Genomic DNA, 16,852 nt, shown 5'->3' with positions numbered 1-16,852 from the left:
TGCCTTTATTATATTCACTGCTTTGCATTATATTCAGCAGTAATGCAAGAAACCTACAGGCCTGTATCCTGAAAGACATTAGCTTCAGCATGTTAACATAAGGCTTGAGACCTATGAACTTTGCACAGATAAATGGCCCAGTGGAAAATCCCAAGTATTTGGGGAGCTGAAAATAGAGTTTAAGGGGAAGTTCTGACCACAGGTACATAAGTCAACCACAGAAGTGTCCAGGCTACGAACTGATGTACATAACAGATACATCAGATATATTTAAGACTAGCGTGCCTGCTTGCCTATCTATCTTTTCTTATAAATTTCTTATTTTCTTATGGGTTTGATTATTTGTTTTATTATAATAAATTTATAGGTTTATATTAGAGTATATTTTGGCTGTAACACAAGGGACGTGCAGGCCACATACATCCTTTATGTTGAGCTAAGGCAAAGTTAGTATACATATGTTTGGGACCTTTCACCTAGATAGATGGTGATGAGCTAAAGCATAAGGTCCCTATATGGCTGTGACCTTTAACATAGAGGATTTGTTAAAGCAGTTGGCACAGCGGGCTTCCTAAGTTCATACCCTTTTAAACTAACAGGTACACCACAACTTGGAAAGAACCGAAATAACCAGTTAGGGCAGAAATAACAAATGTGATATCTAATGACAAAAGGGCCATGGTAACGAATGGACGTATATGATAATAAGTTGAGATCATTGATATACTAAGCTATAGGAAAAAGACACTAAAGCATTAGTAAGGTGAAGAAATAAAAATAAGGAAAAGAGGAAAAAATCCGCTATTGAATAGGTATCAAACATAGTGGCGTCAGCGTAACATATTATAAAAGTGGCATCATAGCCTAGGGGCGGTGGGAGAGAAAAATGTAGTCCTTGGGAGGTGCCAGAAGGATGGCTACTGGTGATGATGGGGAAGGTGGTGGTGATGAGGAAGATGGTAGCTAACATTTTAGGTTGTTCTACAGGAGATGGGGTGAGCATATGGATGTGCAGATGTACATTCTGTAGTATCTCTATCTTACATTTAGCACAGTCACAAACACCACAATTTAGTATTAATAAACTGTATTTGTAAATATAAAAGAGTTCCTATAGTGTGAGTGTTGCAACTGTGCACATCGAGGGTCCCAACTATATAATAATTTGAATAATACTGAGCCTGATCTTGGGGCAAGAACGTGTCAACCCTCCAAGTGATAACTGGGAATTCTTAAGTATTCAATATAATGAATACATAGTCTAAAGATCAGGCAATGCATGGTGTAAACATGAGGACCAATTTGATAGTAAGCACCTCACTGCAAACCCCTGGAATATCACTCACTGCCTGCACCACTACAGCCAGCACTGAGCTCATATTGCCGTCCATCAATGAACTTGCAAACTCCTCTATAAAGAGACTCTGTATTAAACCAATAGCCAATAAGCAACTGAATAGATCACTGTGCCAAGGCAGAATGAGGTGAGCAGAAACTTGACCAACCATTGTTACACGTGTGACTTTTCCATTTGATGAATAATAGGCCTTCTTTGCGAATATCACTCCCTTAGAAGCTCTTGCAATGGTTGGTCAAGTTTCTGCTCACCTCAGTCTACTACACACTATTACACTCATATTGTCATAGAATGTTTGAACTTAAAACAATGCAGCTGTAAACAGAATTCTACCACAATGTGTTTAATTGTGTTGCAAGAGGGCAACAAGCCATGCTGTGTATGTGCGGTGGAGCAGACCATGATACTTATTGTTGTAGGTACTACACATCAGTTATAGAATTCTCTTTCTTTTTTTATTGCTACATTACAATATATAGAGGTAGGTTTTCTCCTTGATGTAGTTATGTAACCTGATGTTAATTTCAACTAGAATGGTGAGGAGAGAGACAACTGCATATCATCCATCTATCTATCTAGTGTGTGTGTGTGTTGTAATCAGTATTATATTTATCTGCTAGAACTAATGAACACAAGTCATGACAGTAGCTTATCACAGGGCCTTATATATGTTTTCTACATTTTGGCCAAGTTTTTAAAAAATTACTAGTGTTTTTGGGAGGCCATCAGAAAGGGGCCTGATTTTCAGAATGTGCTGGGCCTTTTGAAAATCAGACCTCTTTCAGTAGTTCCAAATTAGGCATCTAAAAATAATGGCATCTAAAATCACTAGTCCTTTTTGAAATCTTGGCCTTTGAGCTTTGTAGTGTAATTTTACTGTATTTCTGTAGATGTTTCTCAATTGCTACTGTAGACTGTGATGGTACAGCTTTATCTGATTATTACCTTGTGCTCCCCAGCTGTTGTCTCTTGTCTTATACTGAGATTGTAAGCGCTTTGGGACAGGGACTGTCTCTGTTATGTGTTTGAACAGTGTCTAGCACAGCATCCTGATCTGTGATTGAGGCTCTTAGATACTACTACAGTATAAATAATAAAACAATAATTAATAATATGTAAGTTACAGAGAAGGTGCAGGTTTCAGAGTAGCAGCCGTGTTAGTCTGTATCCGCAAAAAGAACAGGAGTACTTGTGGCACCTTAAAGACTAACACATTTATTTTAGCATGAGCTTTCGTGAGCTGCAGCTCACTTCTTCGGATGCAGTAGTCCTCATTCATTTTAGTGCCAAAGAACTCTGCTTTTTGCTGGGTCCCAGCACCACAAAAGTTATCTTTCCAAAGTGATAGAAATCCAACATGTTGGCAAATGAGGAGGCTCCCTCCATAATAATTAACAGCAACCTAATTATCATGAGGTTATGGAGTTTAAGTTGTGGGCGAGGTTAGCAGTATAGCATCTATGCACCGCATTGTAATTTAACCAGATGACTTTGAACTACTTTTGATGCACCTAATCCTTATATTTATTTATATACAGAGTGTTTTAATAGTTAACACTAAAACTTTAATTGTACACACACGAGTTACATTGCTTAGAATAAAAATAATTCAAAATGATTCTATTAGCCTATAGTTCCATGGATAAAAGGACAAAGCAGACATCCTATATTTTGGCTATAATATACTTGCTATAATACCGGAGAGAGGGTTTTGTGGCGTTAGCACTGAATTTAGAGAACTATAGTTAGACTCGCTAGAACTACTGGTTCAAATATGAGCAGCAGTCACTCACACTTTCCTTCCTAATTGCTGTGCAGTTAACTGTATGTGGCCTTTCCAATGAGACCTTTAAAACTGTGAGTGTCTGTACTGAACAGACCTTAGAGGGCACTTTTACTCTGAAATGTAACTGTAAAAGTAGCTACAGGGCTTCCTGCTAAATTTTGCTTTACTGATTCCATATCCAATTTGCTCAGTTTGTAAGTAACAACATGGGGTTTTTCTAATTGCCAGCTCTCCAAACTCAGCCTGGGATCTAGTAGTTAAATTCTTACAGCAATCACTGGTATTAAGGATTCTGTAGGGACACCTATGCAACCCCATTTGCAACCCTATGCAGGTGTAACTGAAGGTAACATTGGCCTGCAGAATCTTTATTACAGCTGATGATGTGTGAGGAAGAAATTACTCAGTGTGCCTTTTAGAGTTCAGAGTGAGCTTTCAGGGTTAGCAGTTATTAAAAACTGTCATTTTACAGAGCAAATGTTATGAGCATCAACAAGCAGCAGTAAGCATGGAACCCCACAATGTCATTTTTTCAGAGGAAAAAAAAATAAAAGCTCTGGTACCACTGTTTTGGTAAATATAGCAGTTTTCTCTGCAGTCCCTGACCTACATTTCCCCTCTCCACATCACTGTGCAGCTGCCTGCCACTCTTCATCCCAGAGGTGACTTAATTTCATTAAAAGGTAAAGTCATTCCAGCATTTGTGATGTAAGAAGTCATATTATCACTATAGCTCAAGTAGGTATAGTTCCTCCACAACCAAGGCTCTGGACTCATTGAATAAAACATTTTATTCTGATAGCATCCGCCTGCCAACACATCAGCCTGTGTGCACCACTGCTGTGACTAAAATTGTATAACTTGACATTTGTGGGCTGCCTTTTGCCTTCCCTGAGGGCTCCTTCAGTGACAGCACAAACCAGTTTGTTTTGGAATTGTGTGGGTGGTTGTACTGTTGTTCTGTTCATTTCTGATTGAATTCTAATATGAGCTGCAGTGCCATGTGATATGAGCTGCAGTGCCACTCCTGGCCACACAAAAATAATAACTGCTGCAATCTAATGGAGGCATGGGGCCTTTCCTGCAGACTAATGACCAGAGGGGAGGGAAGTTAATGGCCCAAAATGCAGCAAAGAGTCATTAAACTCAGTCAGTCTGATTCATTCTTAGGAAATGCCTGACACCATGGTCCATATTGATAGAACTGTGCAAAATATCTGATAAGAGTTTGAAAATGCATTTTTGTTTTTTAGTCTATGAAACTTCCACAGACATACAGGGTGTTTTCAATTAAATTTTTCATGTCAGTGAAGGTTTCACTCTGCCTGTGAACACTCTGGGACAGATTTTCATGCAACATTTTCAGTTACAAATTGGGATTGATTATATAGTGGGATTTGAATCATAGGCGCTGACTCCGTGGGTGCTCCGGGGCTCAAGCACCCACAGAAAATAAATAGTGGGTGGTCAGCACCCACCAGCCACAGCTGTTTGGAAGCTGGCAAGAGGCACTTGGGGGAGGGCGGAGAGCCGCGAGCGGTGGATGGGTGGAGGGCCTCACTCAGAGGAGATGGGGTAGGAAGAGGCAGAGTGAGGGCGGGGCCTCACGGGAAGCAGCAGAGTGGGGTTGGAGCCTCCGGGCAGAGAAGGGGTGGAGCACCAACAAAATAAAAGTCAACACCTGTGATTAGAATGGCTGAAGTCAGATGATATTCCTTCAGGTTTCCTGATTGGCTGAGCCTACGTGAGGTCCTCAGAAGGGGCAGCTGTAGCCATTCTGATTCCTTTATCCAGAAGGAGGGACTGGAGCCATCAGAAGGAAAATGGATTGTTAACAAAATAAATAAAATAAAATGGCATATTAAAAATTTGTGATTTAATTTAGAGACCACAAAAATGAGGAATTAAGCAGCAGCTAAACTGAGCCAGGCATGGCACTGCAGCTTGCCCATACAGTTGTGCCAATGCACTTCAGTCCTAATTTGTGGTTCTGCAGCCCCTGGTACTCAGTAGGAAATGATTCAGGCCACAGAATGAGAAAATTCCCCTCGATGTCAACAGCCGTTGAATTGAACCCTTATTCCCATTGACATCTTAAGAAGAGAGTGCCAGCTCTTCCAAGTTACATGGTGGGCTTAAGCCATATGCAGGAAGTAGGATGAAAGCATCTAGTCACCTGTGATAAAACAAGATTTGGCTGCAGGGCTCCCAGAAGTTAAAGGTTATACGATTAGTCCAGTGACCCAAGACAGTCTGCCATGCTCTTGACACACTTCATGTCATTTATTTTTGTTAGGCAACTAGTATAAAGTATAAGCACAGCTGCAATAACATTTACAAATAAAATGCCATATTAACTGGCTTTATAGTCTATTTCTGTGTCTTGTTATGGTGAGTAGAGAAAACTATTATTAGTTTGTTTCCATATCAAGGAATTTTTTTTACCAAAACTTGCAGCCATGTTGACTAATCAAGCAGCAGGCTAAGTCTCCCCCATTTTGGCTTTTTGACTGACAATGCACTTTCCTCTCTTTTGATCTGATACTCCAGATTATTTTATTCCATTTTTATGCCATAGTTTAATTTTCAAATTAGCATGAATATGTGATATCCTGGACTGTCTTCAAACTTTATCTTTTTTAGAGCAAAATAACTTATTAACTATAAAACATGCAGTCAGGCTTGGAGATAAAGAATTCAAGTAATACTCTGGCACAAATCCACTGCAAGATGTCCATAATCTTATAGCCCACGAGCTCAGAAATGCTACAATTTATGTGTTGCCCAAGAGTGATATTTCTTGGTTGCCTAATTACCAGGCACGTTGTTCATGTTAGACCTAAATTTACTTCTGTTCCACACAACCCATGTTATTGTCAATTTTTGACATAAGAAATGCCGCCTCTTGAATCTGAGATCATAGACAATGTTATATACAGAATGTTACAGAAATAAACTCCAATATTACTCCAAGCTCCTGACAGCTTCTCCTCCTCAGCTGTTTGGATTTATGTATTTTCTAAAAGGATGACTGTTTTGGTTAGTGCCAGAGTGCAGGTAGTGTAATGGGTGTCCCATCCACGAGGCACAGGTTGAAAATCATGATGTCATGTTTACTGCCTATGCTCTGGTGGCATAGAATACAAACCATCAGAGTGCTTCAGTGATAATAGCTTGAGATTCCTGGTGGATCTAAATGTCTCCTCGACCTTTATAGTGACCCTCCATGGGGCACATCACAGATTTCACCCACTGTTTAATGGAACTCTCCATCACCTAAACGCCTTCAAAAACAGACTATAGCATGGACACATTTCCAACTTACCCCACTGGTTACAGAAACTGAATGCCAGAACTTGATAGAAAATGTTGATGAAAAAATTTCAGGCAAAGAGATTTCCTTTTGCCCTGCTCCTCTTTCTGACCAGCTATATGGAACACCTACTGCCCAAGCCAGCTGAGTGAGGAGTTTGAGGCAAAGGTGTGGGCAAGTCACACTGAATTTTCCCCCTTGTACCAAGGGACCTTCAATCAAATAGCCACACTGGAGATCTCAGATTTGCTTGGACCTGCCTTGCATTTAGGGACATTGTCCCATAGTTTACAGTATTCACACAATTATCCCGTGGCAGGTCAAAAACAAAGGACCAAGTATTAGAGTTGGTTTGGTTTTTGGACAATGGAGAGAATGTCACCCTAACATAGATATATCTGCATATCTATTCCAGGAACACCATCATAGGACCTAACCACATCAGCCACACCATCAGGGGCTCGTTCACGTGCACATCTACCAATGTGATATATGCCATCATTTGCCAGCAATGCCCCTCAGCCATGTACATTGGCCAAACCGGACCAATGTACGTCCGGTAAGTCTCTACACAAAAGAATAAATCAGACATCAAGAACTATGACATTCAAAAACCAGTAGGAGAACACTTCAGTCTCCCTGGACACTCAATAACAGACTTAAGAGTGGCAATTCATCAACAAAAAAAACTTCAAAAAGACTCCAACAAGAAACTGCAGAACTGGAATTAATTTGCAAACTGGATACCATCAAATTAGGCCTGAATAAAGACTGGGAGTGGATGGGTCACTACAAAAAGTAATTTTCCCTCTGCTGATACTCACACCTTCTTGTCAACTGTTGGAAGCCACCTTGATTGCACTGGCCTTGTTAGCACTACAAAAGTAGTTTTCCCTCCCTTGGTATTCACCCCTTCTTGTCAACTGTTGAGAATAGGCCAATTCCACCTTAACTGAATTGGCCTCGTTAGCAGTGACCCCCCACTTGGTAAGGCAACTCCAGTCTTTTCATGTGCTCTAATATATATTCTGCTTACTGTATTTTTCACTCCATGCATCTGATGAAGGGGGTTTTAGCCCATGAAAGCTTATGCCCAAATAAATTTGTTAGTCTCTAAGGTGCCACAAGGACTCCTCGTTGTTTTTACCCTAACAAAAGACTCATTCGCGTCATTGTATCAGCACTGTATATGAATACAAATTAGTTCACTGAAGCACAAAGGTGCAAGACAAGTAAATGATTGCCTGTCAGACAACTACTGACATTTGGTATAATCAGAGTGGGTGTATTAGTCAATCAGTAAGATGAGTTAATTATCTTATAATATCTAGAAAAAGACAACTACAGAATGAAACTGAACAAAATATCCTTTAATTTCTGTGATGCAGTGGTGCCTAAGTACCATAGAATGGTGAAGTTGCACTTTACAAATCAGCTTCTGATCAAGTTAGCAGTATAGCCAGGTGTCTGGGGAACCCTGTATAGGAAAATATTCAACACACTCTTGCTGACTCAGTTTGCACTTCCCTAGTAATGTCAATAGCCAACAAAACTAATCAGTCTCTTTTATCAAATCATTCTCTGTAATTCTATGTGTTGGTGGTCTGCCTGATTAAAGTGCCTGATTTCTGCCTTGTGTCATTAAATGAATTGTATGTACAATTGTCCAGAAATGTGTTGCCTGCCATGTTTTATTAGTATTCCTCAATGACAGCAGTGTTGACTGGTCTACGGTTTACTTTCAAAGAATATTCACTCCCTTTAGAAAAAGTGACCATAAATAAGTGGCTCTTCAGTCTATAGAACATCTTGAAGACCAGATATTTTACAGATGTTTGAGCTTTATTTTGGTAGTTCATGACAACAACAGCTCACCTTGATTCATAGCCCGCTAATAAGGAATCCATCCTCATTCATTCTCTCACATATATATGTTTCCATTTGGATTCCCATGGGGATTTCTTTTATGTCTAGTCATTGTTTATAAATGCTCATATTAGTCTGATGCAGTGTAGTTGTAGCCATGTCGGTCCCAGGATATCAGAGACAAGGTGGGTGAGGTAATATCTTTTATTGGACCAACTTCTGTTGCTGAGAGAGAGAAGCTTTCAAAGAGCTCTTCTTCAGGTCTGGGAAACATACTCAGTGTGGCACAGTTAAATACAAAGTGGAGCATAAGTAGTTAACCAATATTTCCAGGGACCATTCAAAGTGAAGTATCCTGTTAACACCCCTCAACAAATGCTTTGTCCAAACCATGGGAAAAGCCATGAGTACGAGGATGGCTCCCCAATATGCCAGCCTCCTCATGGGCCACTCACTTGCCAGCTACATGCAAATATCACTATGCCAGAGATTATAAACCACTAAAGGTTTATTTATTCAGATTAACTAGGGTTACTCATCTGCCAGTTGCATGCAGGCTGAGAGCCACCAAAATAGCCTTCTCCAACCCATCTGAACCCCCCACTTTATCGAAAACTAAGCATTATGCAGGAACATGGCAATTTTGGTGAAATTTTCATTTCTGAAAAAAAGTGAAACATAGCATTGGAAAATGTTGAAATGTCCTGGTTTGAAGTTGTTGGAATTGAAAAATTTGATTTTTTTTTGTTTACAAATGACTTTTTTGGAAATTAAATGTATTGCATTTTATAGTTTTAAATATGTAAAACGTCAAAAAAGTAATGAAATGTTTGGATTGATCCAGAATAAAGTTTTTGGGAATGTTTTGGTTAGTCCAAAAAAATCCAAAATTTTACTTGTCAGTAAAAAACTCAGCCCCAACTCAGGACAAAACAGAATTTCAAAATCTCAATTTTTTTTCAGAAATAAATTATAATTGTACAGTCAGCATTAGTACAGGATCCCCTCCATATGTAGATCAAGAAGAAGACTGGGCCCTATAAAATTATTTTAAACTCCTTTAAAGTCTCTTCCCCCATTGCTACAGCCTTAAAACTATGTTCTTTAATTTGAACTTAAGGCTTCCAGTCTCTAGAAAATGTTTTTACTGATTTCCTGTACTCAGAAATGATTTTCATAAAAAGTTTTATTGTACTAAAAAGTGCACTCTAATCCTACTTATTTAGCCCAGAATAAATGAAGTGCAGTGAAAGAGAATCATAGCCACAAGGGGGCTGTCTTTAGTTGTTGTCTTAGTTTAAGTTGCTATCTTTCAAAGCATAGGAAGAAATTGTGTTCAAACTGCACATAGAATTAAAATACCCCCAGCCAGAGGGGCTGAAAGTGTACATAATCAGAGAACAGGGAGTCACAACATTTTGATTTTTTTTGGCTCTGTCACTGACTTGTTCAGCAAGGCTGGACAATTCAGAGCACTTCTATGCATCTTGGGTTACTCATCTATAAAATGTATATTAAATATTTGCATCAGAGGAATGCTGTGAAAATTAAAGGTGGTCAGGAGCTCTTTAAAATACTAGGATTAAAAGTGTTATTTAAATGACAGGAATTCTGATTTACAGAACTCCTGGTACTGATCTTGGGCCAAAACCTGGGCTTCTTGCTCACAACTGTGTTCAGCCACAATAAAATTTTGTAGTGATCACGAGCCCTAAAATTGAGTCACTCAGGTGCTAGAGGATACTGTGTTAAGGACACTGATATTTGCTGAGTCATGTTGATAGATGGGTTCATTTAGGTCTAAAGAAAATAGAGAGAGTGTGACTCTCTCTCTTTGGCTGGAAGAACTTGAGATGGGATCTATAAAGGGATTTAGACACCTATTAGTTGTCTAGAATATCACGGGAACAACACAAAGCCAAGTTAAGCATCTACGCTCCCTATACAATGAATAGTCAGAGACAGGAAGGGTCTAAGAATGCAGGAGCGGCGCCAGGGTTTTTGGCACCCTAGACAGGGGTCCTTTCGCACTCCCGGTCGTTGGCGGCAATTCTGCAGCGGGGGGGTCCTTCCATGCTCCCGGTCTTTGGGGCACTTCGGCGGCGGGTCCCGGTAGGAGTGAAGGACCTGCCCCAGAATTGCCACCGAAGACCCGGAGCGCGGAAGGACCCCCCGCCGCCGAATTGCCGTCAAGGGCGGCAAAATGCCGCCCCCCCAAATCCTGGTGTCCTAGGCGACCGCCTAGGTCACCTAAATGGAAGCACTGGCCCTGTTAGAATGCAATTTACAGCAGCCAACATGCTAGGCAAGGAGCCACCCAAGCTAGACAATGAAAGATGCTGAGAGGGGTGTGTGCACCGTGGATAAAGGAAAGAATGGTTGGAGGGACTGGGACCTTCCACCTCCCAGGTGTGTGCCCTAACCACTAGACTATACAGTCATCCTCTCTCTGGACCAATGACTGTTCCCATGTATAATAATTTAAAGTCACTGGGCCATAATGCACTGGCTTCAACAGGAGAGACTTATCCGCCATCCCCTAACACCCTCTTTTTGCCAACTTGCCATCCTTCTGCCCTGGCAGTTTTGAGTAATAGTCCATTTGATGTAGTAGCATGTGAATTCTGGCCATGAGGACTAATACACCTACTTATTTTCTCCTGCTGTGCTAGGTAGTTTATGATGTGGGTCTATAAGATGAGCCATCACCCTTTAAAAATGCTTAAAGAACACTATTGCTATTTAGAATGGTGTTTCTTTATTCTAAAGAGCAGAGACTGTTTAATTATAATGTCAGTTCATCGTTGGAGCAGCTTACAAGATCAGTGCCTGACATTTGGGCAGAATCCTGTGGTCATTCACAGCCCTAGAGAAGGCAAAGGTCATGCATGCAGAGCTACTTGCAGGATCGGTGCATTCAAATGTAAGCTCTTTGTGACAGGAACTGTACCTTCCCATATTTTTACAATATCTAACACACAAAAGTGTTACCTGGCTATAAATAATAGTGACAAACCACAGAACACCCAGTTACAACTACAGTGAACCAAATTCAGTCTAGTCACTTAAGTGAAAGTCTCCATAACCCATTACCAGCTCTCTGAGCTGACCAGTGTCAACAATACCATTGATTTTTTTTCCTGTTATTTTAACACTGTTCTATTTGATGCACAAAATATTAAATCTATCCTTCCTGTACAGCTCATAACTGTTACATTGTCAACTCAGGTTATCAGCTAATGACTCCAGCCCTTTGCTTCTCATTCACTGTTGACTAGGAGCTGTTAACAAGGAAGTCAACAGTTTCCAGCACTGAAATTACTGCTGAGCTATTTGGTTGGCGCATTTATGGCTCTCTTGATTTATAAGATGCAGGCAACAAATCTAACATCCAAGCTCAACAATGACAATCCTCAAAAAACAGTGAACAGAGAAGTAATCCATTGTTCATCCTAGAAATGAAAGGCTTCCCTAGGGAAAGAAGTGAACAAAGTAGCTTCCTGTAACAGTTGTTCTGAAAATGTGGGATTTCCACTAGACAGCAGAGCAAGAGCAGGAGCACAGCAAGTTTGCTTGGCCTCAGCTTTAGTGATAATGTTGACTGATATTTGAATGTTTCAATTTTGTAATAATTACATTTTATTTGTAAGGTACATTTTATAGCTGCTAACAAAAAGGGCTTTGAGTTTATTACTTTATGCAGCCGTTTAAAAAGTTTTAGTACTTTATGATTAAGTTAGAGAACTTCTGTCCAATTTGACAGTGAAAGAAACAGTATGAACTGAGAAGGGAACTTGAGATGAGTTGTCCAGCAGCCAGTTAGAATCAACAGCTACGTAGTCTTTATTTGAAGACGGTGGAGTGAAGAAGTCAGGATTCAGCATCAAGAACTAATACAGGATTGAGGAAGGATTGGACTCTGGGGAACTCATTCACTGGTGCTCTGCACCTTGTGTAAATCATTCACATCAATATAAAGTGAGTGTAAAATATTACCATTTTGATTTGATTATTTTCTCACCCACTTTCACCAGGCAATAATGCTGAGTAAATAATTGATTTTTCAGTTGAGGGGCTGAATTGAAAACTAATAAATTTCTTTAGAACAAAACAGACGTTTTTCTTCCTGAAATGAAAGTCTGGAAGCAAAAGTTTAGGATTAACCACCCCCCCGCCCCCAAAACCAAAAGAACTATAAGTGAAACATTTTTTTTCCAGTTGTGTTTTCAGGCATTTCAATTTTTTTTATACTAAATATAGCTATATTTCAAAACCAAGTCAAAACATTTAATATAGAGTTATCAAAATGAATTGGTTTGACTTTTTTTTTTTTTAATAATAAAAGATTTCCTTTCTTTGGCCCAAACTATTGCCCAAATTTTGGAACAGTTTCAGTACTCTGAAAAATGCATTTTTCAATGAATTTACAATTTGTTAAAATAAAATCCCAGTTTTACCATTGTAAGTAAACAACTACACAAAATGCAAAACAGCAGGGAATCATGCCCTACGCCTGCAAGACTCAGAAACGTGGAAGAGTCTAGACAAGGACTTAAGACTTCAAAGTGACCTGAAGAAATTTTTAATGAAATTAGTAGTGAGAACAATATGGGCTGTCTTGGGTCTTTTAGTTTAAAAGGGAATTAAAAGTTTATCCCCGTTCCCGAGTCTCAAATTGTTAGAACTGAGAGTCAACTAGGAGAGAAGATAGTTGCAAAAACCTCATGTATTCAGAAGCAAAATACACCTTTAGTTGAAACTAAACTTCAACTAATTATTGAAAGAGAGCTTAAAGTAAAAAAATTATGAAATTTAAGATACCACATAACTTTTGGATTTCAGCTTCTATTAAGAAGATACTTGTGTACTACCAGAAAATCCTAAACCTACTATAAAATCAGTTCTATTCTTCCTGGTATTTTCATTCTACCTCTAAATAGCAAAAGATGTGCCAAATAGGATAATTTGTGATGGTGATCTTAACAGACAAAGATTTTAGGCTATTTTTCCCCACAGTATTACTTTGGCATTAAATAGCTTACAAAGAGGATTCATTATCAACCACTTGATTACTTTGCAGCTGTTTTAGATTTATTTCTATCCTAGCACTGATGTTCCTCAAAGAAACTGTTTTAAGTCTTTGTAATTGCTAAACTATATATGTAGCAAGCTTATGCTAATTACTCCACTTTTAATAAATGTGTACTTCAGATACGGTAATGCTTGGTTATATGGAATGAGATTCTGAAAAATTCCTCATTTCAATCAAAGGACTGACATATCCTTTATGTAAATTAACTATTCCAAGACTGTAAGAGGGTTACTTCAAATCCTATACCATTTTCGTAAGTATTTTATACCAGAAAAATTCAATACAGCAATCTTCCAACTAAGCACTTGCTTATATTTAAGACCTAGTAGTCCAATAACTTCAGATGCTTGAAAGGTAAGCACATGCTTAAGTGCTTCATGGGATCAAAGCCAAAAGGCTCAGCACCTTGAAAAAAATCAAGCTCATAAGCCACTGTTTTACTGACTAAGCTATTAACTATGGGCAATAAGGTTGAGTTACAGTTTCTGCAAAAACTGCAACTTTCAATTTTAAGATGCAACTTTCTAGCATAAATTATCATTTTTCTGCACAAAATGTTGAGAGAGGGCAGGTATCCATATCACAAAACTCACTACCACAATTGGCACCTATTTTGGTAGCCTCAGTAGAGGACAGGAAGACAAAAATACTCACCATAAGAGATGATCTCTGCATTTTAAAAGTTTAGTTATATTGGGATGGTGACAAATTAGCATAAATTGCCACGGATAGTGATGTTTTGTGAATACAAGTCTTCATCACTCTCTAGCAGTGTTAATATGGCATCTTTCACCAGCACTGAATCTACTTTAATAAAAAAGGTGCTGGTGCACGACTGTACAGATCAGGTCTCCACCCAGCAGCATCTTAAGAGTTATTTTCAAAGGGATGAAATTTTTCCTGATGCACAGGACGAAAGCCACCAGTATAGCAGACCCACTGTTCAGCAACACAGGAATACCGCACAACAGCTGAACACTGCAGAACTGGGCTCTGAAGTAGGTTGTCAAAAGCAAGTTGGGATAGGCTAGGGAAGGCATGGCCACTGAATCAGCCATTACACATACCCAGTGGCCATAAGTCACCACAGACCAGTACACAGGTCTCATGGCATCCATTCCCTCTCCACAACCCACAACACTCATGCCATCAGAGTGGGTAGGCTGAATTACACGTCCTGGGGTGTAGCCAATATTTAACATCTATATCTGTAGAGCCCTGCAAATACACAGATGCAGCTATCTGTGGACCATCTATGCAGATCAGATGCAGATATAAATTTTGTATCTAGAGCTCTGAAAACTGCAGATATCTGCTTTATATCCCCAGACTATTTTTGCAGATCTTGGATTGGACACAGATACAAATTTTATATCCACACAGGGCTCTATATATCTAAGCTATAATTCTAGCAATGGGCCAGAGACATTTAGCCTCACAGTAGCTTAAGGAGCATTTGTACATGTTGAATTCATTAATATTAACCCCTCAAACTGATTCAAGATGCCTATGAAAAGGGACTGCACCAATTTTAAGGAAACAGATTTAGCTGAGTCAGTGCAATTTGTGTGTGTAGACTGGGCCTGTAGTACTAAAAAAGTATGCTAGGGCAAAAAAATGCACCTGAACATTCTCTTAGCTGGTTTGTGTATAACCCTTAAGGCCTTTATATTTGCATATTTCAAAAATAGCCAAATGGATGTCTTCTGATCTTGCCCCAGAAGTTCATCTTTGAACTAAGAATAGGGTTGGTAAGATTGTGCAGTACACTCCCATAAAGCTTGGGGCAGATATTTGGACAGTTAAAGCATGTAATCACATATCTAATTTGCAAATGTGGTAATTACACATTCACACCCAAATCAGTGTATTTGTGTGCAGTTATCTAATTTGCAAAAACTAGCCCCCCTTAAAACAGTATTTAAAACTTGCAATGATTCTTTAGTACAATAATCATTCAGCATTGAAACTGCAAAACAGTTCAGCAGTGAGACTGCCAGCTAAACCTGCTTTAATTAGCAACTAATTGTTGTCAATGCTGTTACACTTCCATAGGCAGTGTGCAATAGAACCTTAACTTGACATTTTATCCTCACAAGTTTCAACTTAACTACTTAGGTCTGCCAATATGGATTTATCTAATAAGTCACCATGAATGATTAGTTTAGGTAACAGTTTGTTCTTTAGATGTTTTTGCCTCTGGTAAAGTAAAAATAGAGGTAATTCATGAGAAGTGAATTGAAGTTTCTCATCAACAGAACAGGGTAGTTACAAAGATAAAGGTACAGAGTATATTCCCCCACCCCAAAAAAGAAATCTGAAATATTTCAAATCCTAAATTTGCAGAGGATTCCCAGATTCTCCCTCCAGCCCTCAAAAATGTAACTTACCAGTATATTTAGGGTAGAAAGGTAAGAGATGGAAAACTGAAAAACACAAGGGAAGCCAGGGAGTTTCAGAAAGTAGTCCAATCTGCTGATATGGTCGTCGTATTCTTCCAAGTGACTGAAAAGTGGAGGTTATTTAATTCTTTCACTGGCCTCAAAGATTTACCATTAGACTTCCAGTAAGATGGACGACATGACACTGCTTATTACATACTTTGTTTGAAATGAGACTCTCTTCCCCACTCATCTTGTCTACTGCTTTTGTGCCATTCTAGACACTTTCCATTCCCAGGGATAGAAAGGCTATTTCTTCTTCTGTTTTAGGTCCAGCCACACTAGGACAGTGACTCAGTCAATAAGTTTCTCTCTAGCTTTACCACCTGTTTGGCTACTAGTGTGGACTATTCCACACTCCATAATTACAGAAAGTATGGTAGATATCTGGAGACACATTATGGGCAGTGGGTACAGTTTGCAAAGGGAGGTTGTGCATTTCTCTGGAACTGTCAGCTTCTCGCATGTTCTAAACATGAACAAATCAACAGTTGGAAAGGTTTTTATTTTCCCATCCAGGGAGCTAGCTTGACACTTGAACGAACGGGGTATCTGATAGCAATAGTAGGCTGTTATTCGCCATGTGAACCAGCACCAAAGTGATATAGGACTCTTTCCCAGTGGGCTTCAGTAGAGCTGGGTGAAACAATTTGTTTTGTGGGAAACTGACATTTCAAAATTTGTTTTCATTCCAATCACAACAAATTCCAATTAGAAATTTCCTGAGAAATGGAAAGTCTGAAAATTTCATTTAAAAAATTCAAATTTAGAAAGTTTTGAATTTGTTTAACAAAACCTTGTGAAATGTAGTGTTTTTAAACAGGTTTTTTTAAAAAATTACTGTCAAAATGTCAAGCTATTTCATTATAACAAAAATAAAAGACACTGATTTATAAAATAAGATGTTTCAATCAGTATAAGTAGAAGCTGGTCAATTTTTTTTAAAATTTCCTACAATTTCATTCCAAAATAAAACTGAAGCTAAAAACTTCAGATG

Source organism: Mauremys mutica, chromosome 2, assembly GCF_020497125.1.
Source record: "Mauremys mutica isolate MM-2020 ecotype Southern chromosome 2, ASM2049712v1, whole genome shotgun sequence".
Taxonomy (NCBI): domain Eukaryota; kingdom Metazoa; phylum Chordata; order Testudines; family Geoemydidae; genus Mauremys; species Mauremys mutica.
Note: the sequence above shows the minus strand (reverse complement) of the source record.